The sequence below is a fragment of the Pelodiscus sinensis genome, chromosome 8 (genome assembly GCF_049634645.1).
Source record: "Pelodiscus sinensis isolate JC-2024 chromosome 8, ASM4963464v1, whole genome shotgun sequence".
Taxonomy (NCBI): Eukaryota; Metazoa; Chordata; order Testudines; family Trionychidae; genus Pelodiscus; species Pelodiscus sinensis.
The window spans coordinates 70,583,647-70,589,596 of NC_134718.1; the positions used below are offsets into that span (position 1 = coordinate 70,583,647).

General features: G+C 45.6%; 1 long non-coding RNA gene across 1 annotated transcript; it reads right to left on the reverse strand.

Moving 5' to 3' along the window:
* Positions 1-3,429: 3,429 nt before the first annotated feature.
* Positions 3,430-5,337, reverse strand: LOC142830516 (uncharacterized). The gene is made up of 3 exons (XR_012905820.1): positions 5,273-5,337; positions 4,562-4,616; positions 3,430-4,044 (listed from the first exon to the last, which is right to left on the reverse strand). It is a non-coding gene; the product is annotated as an uncharacterized LOC142830516 (long non-coding RNA).
* Between the last annotated feature and the right edge of the window lie 613 nt (positions 5,338-5,950).

Genomic DNA, 5,950 nt, shown 5'->3' on the forward strand with positions numbered 1-5,950 from the left:
AACCACTTCCCAGAAAAGAGGATCTCCAGATATTTGCAGCACCAAACTTACACCAAGTAGTTGATGAAGGGTCTGAAATATTCAGGCATTAGTATTTTTCTCCTGTCGTTGCCTCATCTAAAAAGCCCTGAACTTCAGAGATTTTGGAGCCAGATCCAAATTTGGAGGTTTCAGATTTTTTTAATTTTGTTTCACTCCTGTATTCCATATGGACCCAGAAATGTATCATTTCACTGAACTCAGAGCAGCATCAGTTTACACCAGTTGAGGATCTAACATCTATGTTTAGGTCACTTAACTGAATTCTGATCTTGTGGATATGCAACACTCCACTAACTCCAGCCCCCCCATCTTTGTCAAATCAAGGGTACGTCTACACTGCAAGTCTATTTCGGGATACCAGAGATATCCCAAAATAGCTACCCTGCATCCAAGGAATGTGTCCATTATTTCAAAATATTTTTCAAAATAACAGACGCGCTATTTCGCCATCCCTGTAAACCTCATTGCACGAGAGATAAGGGATGGCTCGAAATAGTGCTTTATTTTGAAATTTGGCTCTGGGAAAGGTGCACCAAATTTCAAAATAGTCTATTTTGAAATACAATAAAATAAGATGCTCAAATTGCATATCTTATTTCCAGTTTAGGGTGCAGTGTAAATGCACCCTTAGGGTGTGTCTAGACTACATGGCTCTGTCACCAGAGCCATGTAGATTAGTTTACTAGACATACCAAAATCAAGCCGCGATTTAAATAATTGCCGCTTCATTTAAATTAAAATGGCCACCAACCTGTGCTGATCAGCTGTTTGTCGGCTCAGCACTGTAGTCTGGATGCTCCGCGGTCGACATCAAAGGCATCTGTCGACCTCCCCGGTAAACCTCATCCCACGAGGCATACCAGGGAGGCAACAAATGCCTTTGATGTCAACTGTGGAGCGTCCAGATTACAGCGCTGAGCCGACAAACAGCTGATCGGCACAGCGCGGCGGCCATTTTAATTTAAATGAAGCGGCGATTATTTAAATCGCGGCTTGATTTGGGTATGTCTAGTAAACTAATCTACATGGCTCTGGCGACAGAGCCACGTAGTCTAGACATACCCGTAGTGTCCCATGTCTCCAGTGTGGTGGAAAACCCCTGACTTCTGCTTCCTGCGCCGCAAAACCCAACAGCTGGGCTATGACTCCGGCAATGCAAAATACCCACATTTTACAACAGATGTCGATCTGCTCAGAGACAGGAAGCTCATCGGCTGGTATGTAAACCAGGGAACCTCAAGGCCACTGGTGAAATCAGACACTCATTGGAGCATCCCAAACAAAGCAACCAGAATCCCAATCAGATGCACCAGTTACATAGCGCTCTTCCCAGAGAGGAAATGAGGAAATGCTGAGCGTAAGAACAACATCTCCTCTTCCACAGAGTCTTTCATGTGCTGGGTAATTATTCATTTGTAGTTTATCAGCTAATTATACATGTGAGTTGGCATTTGAAAAAGTAGGATCACTCCTTTCTGCATGGCTAGTAATTACACAGGCCTCTTCTGATCCCTGGGCTTCAACATGAGGCTTTTGTTCTTCACCCAACACACTGTCTTCTCCAGAGGTTAAATATCATTGGATTATTGGTTGTTATCTTGTTTAACACAAAGGGCAGGCGTCTGTAGTCATGGCAATACAGGGCTTTCTAGTAATTAAAGCTGGCCAAACACTACAGGCTATTTCCCTAAATGTTAAATATTTAGATCAATTTGCTTTGAACCTGTGCACAGCTCCAGGGCAGCGACTTCCTGGGTGAAATTCACATCAGTGTGCCACAGACTTTAAGGCTGATGCATCACTTGCATCCTACTGGATGCAAAAGGGAAATCAATGGATGCTTCTGTAACCCACACGCCTACTGGTTGTGGTTCACTGTCCCACTAGTGGCAGTGAGACCACTTACAGAGGGAAAGAATAAGCTTATCCTATGGCGGGGTGGGGAACCTTTTTTTCATTGGGGGCCACTGAATCACACACAAAAAAATCAGTTGGGGACTGCACCCCAGAATGATGGGGGTCCCGGGCTAATAGATTTTTGAAAGTCTCTTCCAGGCTCTGCAGTGAGGCAAAAAGGAGGGGTTCAGTGTGTGGGAGGGGGCTGCCAGAAAGTGAGCTGGGGGTTAGGGATCTGAGCCAGAAGGGGGTGCATGAGCAAAGTAGGGGTGTGGGGTTTGGGCAGGAAATAGGGTGCAGGAGTAAAGAGTGGGTGGTGGGTCTAGGTGGGAGGGGGTGCAGGAGCAGACTGGAGATTGTGGGTCTGGGAGGGTGCAGGAACAGGTGAGAGGCTACAAGGTGTGGGTGATGCTGGTGCAAGGTACCCAATAATGGGGGGAGCCCCACATCATGGAGGCCAGATCCAGGCAAGTCAGGGGTGGATCCGGTCCCTGGGCAATGGATTCTCCCCCTTATGAGCGCTAGCAGGTTTTTAGCTCAAGCTGTAAAGGCTTATGCACTAAGCGCCAGAGGTCCCAGGTTCAGTTCTGCCTGTTGGCATTACAAGACAAGAAGGCTTGTCTGGGATTTCAGCTGGCTCTCTGAAGCTTGGGAGGCATTCATCAGCTAGGGAAATATGTAACCCGCGTACCTACTGGGGGAGGTTCACTGTCCCATGTAAGCTACGTCTACACGGCATCATTTTTGCAGAAGAGGAAATGCAAATGAAGTGCTCATTAGCATTTCTCGACCTCTCATTTGCAGGGTCTGGCCCGATCCTTTTGGCGGAAGAGGTTTTTGCGGAAAAACCTGAAGTGTAGACGGGGCCAGTTTTTTGGAAAAAAAAAAAAAAAACTTTTGCGCAGCATCCCTTATTCCTCAAAAAAATGAGGTTTACAGGATCTTGTGCAAAAGCGTTTTTTTGCAAAAAAAAAAAAAAAAAAAAAAAAAAAAGCCCCGTCTACACTGCGTTTTTTTCCCGCAAAAACCTCTTCCGCCAAAAGCATTGGAAGAGGCTATGCAAATGGGAGCACAAGAAATGCTAATGAACGCTTCATTTGCATTTCCTCTTCCGCAGAAATGAGGCAGTATAGACATAGCCGGAGTGACACTTAGACCACTTACAAAGTGAATAATGGGTTTGCTACCCGGCGGGGGGGGGGGGGTTAGGTCCGGTAGAAGCTCATGTACTAAGCTCCCAAAGTCCCAGGTTCAGTTCCACTTGTAACAGTCAACATTTCATCCCTGAACTTAATTTCACCATCTCCTGATGGAGGTTGCTGGCAGGATCAAATACTGAGAAATTGCTGCTCTGTACACACACCCCTTAACACCAGGGCAAAAAAATACAGTGGAAGTGAAGGAGGGGGGACAGAAGTTCCATTTCATGACAGCTGGCATCATCTCAAACCAGAAGTGTCAAAATTCTATGTGGAGGAAAATTCAAAAGCACCTGTGTTTCAGATCATAGTGTTTCATTTTTATTTTGAAAGTTTTAAAAAGTTGTAATCTGAAAAGCTGTTCTAAAATTGAAAATCTGCACCTTTTGTCCCAAAAGTGTCAAACGGGACTGACACAGTCAGGAATTTTCTTCTTCTTCAGACTACAATTTTAGCACATCAACTAAATTTTGAAAAATAATTTCCCTTTCAACAGAACCATATATTTGTCAGGAAATGGTTCCATTTAATTGTCTCTAATCAGCTGCAGTTCAAACCATACTGATGACTTGTAATGCATGTTGTTATATAAATCTTTTTTCCCTCGGTCTCCTTTCCACTTCTATGCACACAGCAAACTTCTGCTCTTTAACCCCACCGTGACACCTGCCTTAACAAAAAACCAGTCAAACATGCAAATATGCCCTCATTGGGAACAAGAGACTCACTCTCTCCATTCTCATGAAAAGTCAAAAATAATGTTGGCAGCAGGAGGGGGGAAGAGAGCAGACAAATGAGAATTGATGAAGTCTAGATTCCTGGAGTTATCAGACCAGACTGCTGTGCTTTGGAGGTGCGAGTTTCCACAGAAGCCTCAAACTGCATATTAAATTTGTCCCTTGGTGCCCTGGGTTGGGAAGGGGAGGGAGAAGGAGAAGAGAGTGTTTTAAAGTAAAGCTGTAATAGGTCTGCAATAAAAGTTTATCAGCTTTTATATCAGTTCCCAATAATGAGTAGAGATGTTTCAGTAGCTCAAAGCTCACAGTGATGGGAAAAGCAATTTCTGGGAATAGGTTATTAAGGTTCCTATTCTGCCTTCACTTACATAGCTCGTAATTCTAACTCCTTTCTATACTTAAAATGACACTGTCAAGACTGAGCTCATATATTAAATATTAACACACACACACACACACACACACACACACAAAATGCCATGCATAGCAAATCCTTTCCATTATTAAAAATGAAAGAGCTTAAGGAAATCCGGTTTACTTTACTCCATTTGTGAGGCTTAGCCAAGATGAGCGAAGTTCGGAGAGTAAATACTTAAGACTGGTCAGTTTCATTTTTGGATACTAGTCAATTTCAATTTCTGGCTCTCTCTCTCTCTCTCTCTCTCCTCCAGCCCCCCCCCCGCTCACCTGAGGATATGGGTTCAATATTCTCACTGCTGCAGTCTGTTTAACTTGACCAAAACTGTTTGCATTGATTTAAAAATAAAAGCAAGAGAACATTTTTAGTCATATTTGATCTTTTAAAATCACCCTGCTCACTCATCAGTTGTAGCCAGACCTCAGTAATGCTAGTGGCGGCTGTGGAGGATACGAGAGGGAAGAGAGGCCGCTTTTGCCGCTGTTGACTTCGACAACACTGCCAAGAGCCTGTTTTTCTAACTCAGGGCCAAACATTGACCAGCTTAATCAGAGAAAGGGGTGGAGCAGGGGACTCCAAAGCAAGACACACAGAAGGGAACCTGAATACCAGTGTTATAGATGTGGCAGGATAGGCCAGATTTGACCCATCGAAGAAATGCTCTAAGAAGATGCCAATGATTGTGACGCAGTTCTGTAAGGCAGTCAGCACCCACCTCACGTGAGTGCCCCGTTTGGCAGGGCCCTGAACTCTGTCCGTCTTAAGAGCCTTGTGGCTACTTAGCCCTCTGAGTCATGATGTGTGATCACAAAGCCCTTCCAGGGTAGACATCTAACAGGGGCCCATCCCGGTGCCTTCTGTAGCGTGTCTCTCAGTTCAATGCCCTGCCCTCAGTTTGTTGCCTCTCTCTGAGCTAGAGTGGTGCCTCCAGGCCTTCCCCTCCTGGAGACAACTCCTTTGCCCTTAGCTAAGGGCTTTACCTTCAGGTTCATCAGTCTCTCAAGAGCTCTCCACTGAGATCTGTCCATTGTGCCACTCTTCCTCCACCAGCCACTCCGTCTTCTCTTCTTCAGGTCTGTGGAGGAACTAACTTCTGCTATGCTATGCAGCTCCTTTTTGTAGGCCTTCCTGGCCCCTGATTGGCTGGTTCCTCCACAGCCATGCTAGCCAGCTGGGAGGACTTCTCTATGGCCCTTTTCTGGCCTCAGGGCTATGACAAGTTCCCATTATTCTTTAGTATCCTAGCACCTTGCAAGCGTTAGTACGTGTGTTCACGCAACAGCACAATAAGGTAGGGCAGCTAGTAACATGCCTCCCAGTCCAAGTCGTGCTAGCAGCCCAAAAATACCAGTGTGGATGTTGCGGCCTCCTGAGCAGAGAGCCAGGGGTCAGGCAGGCTGGTGTTTGGGCAGCTAGCCTGTGCTGCAGCATCCACATGACTATCTTTAGCGAGTTAGCTCAAACCCAGCTAGCACATGCCTGTCTCCTCTGGATGGGAGGCATGCTCCTGACGGTGTAGACACACCCAAAGAGACTGACCCATGGAAGACTGTCCATAAATTACCGAGCGCATGAGGGAGTGGCTGGCCCTTAATTCCGTTGGTTTCGATGAACGGATAGGTCTTGAATGTCCATCACTATTGTGTTATGTATTGTGT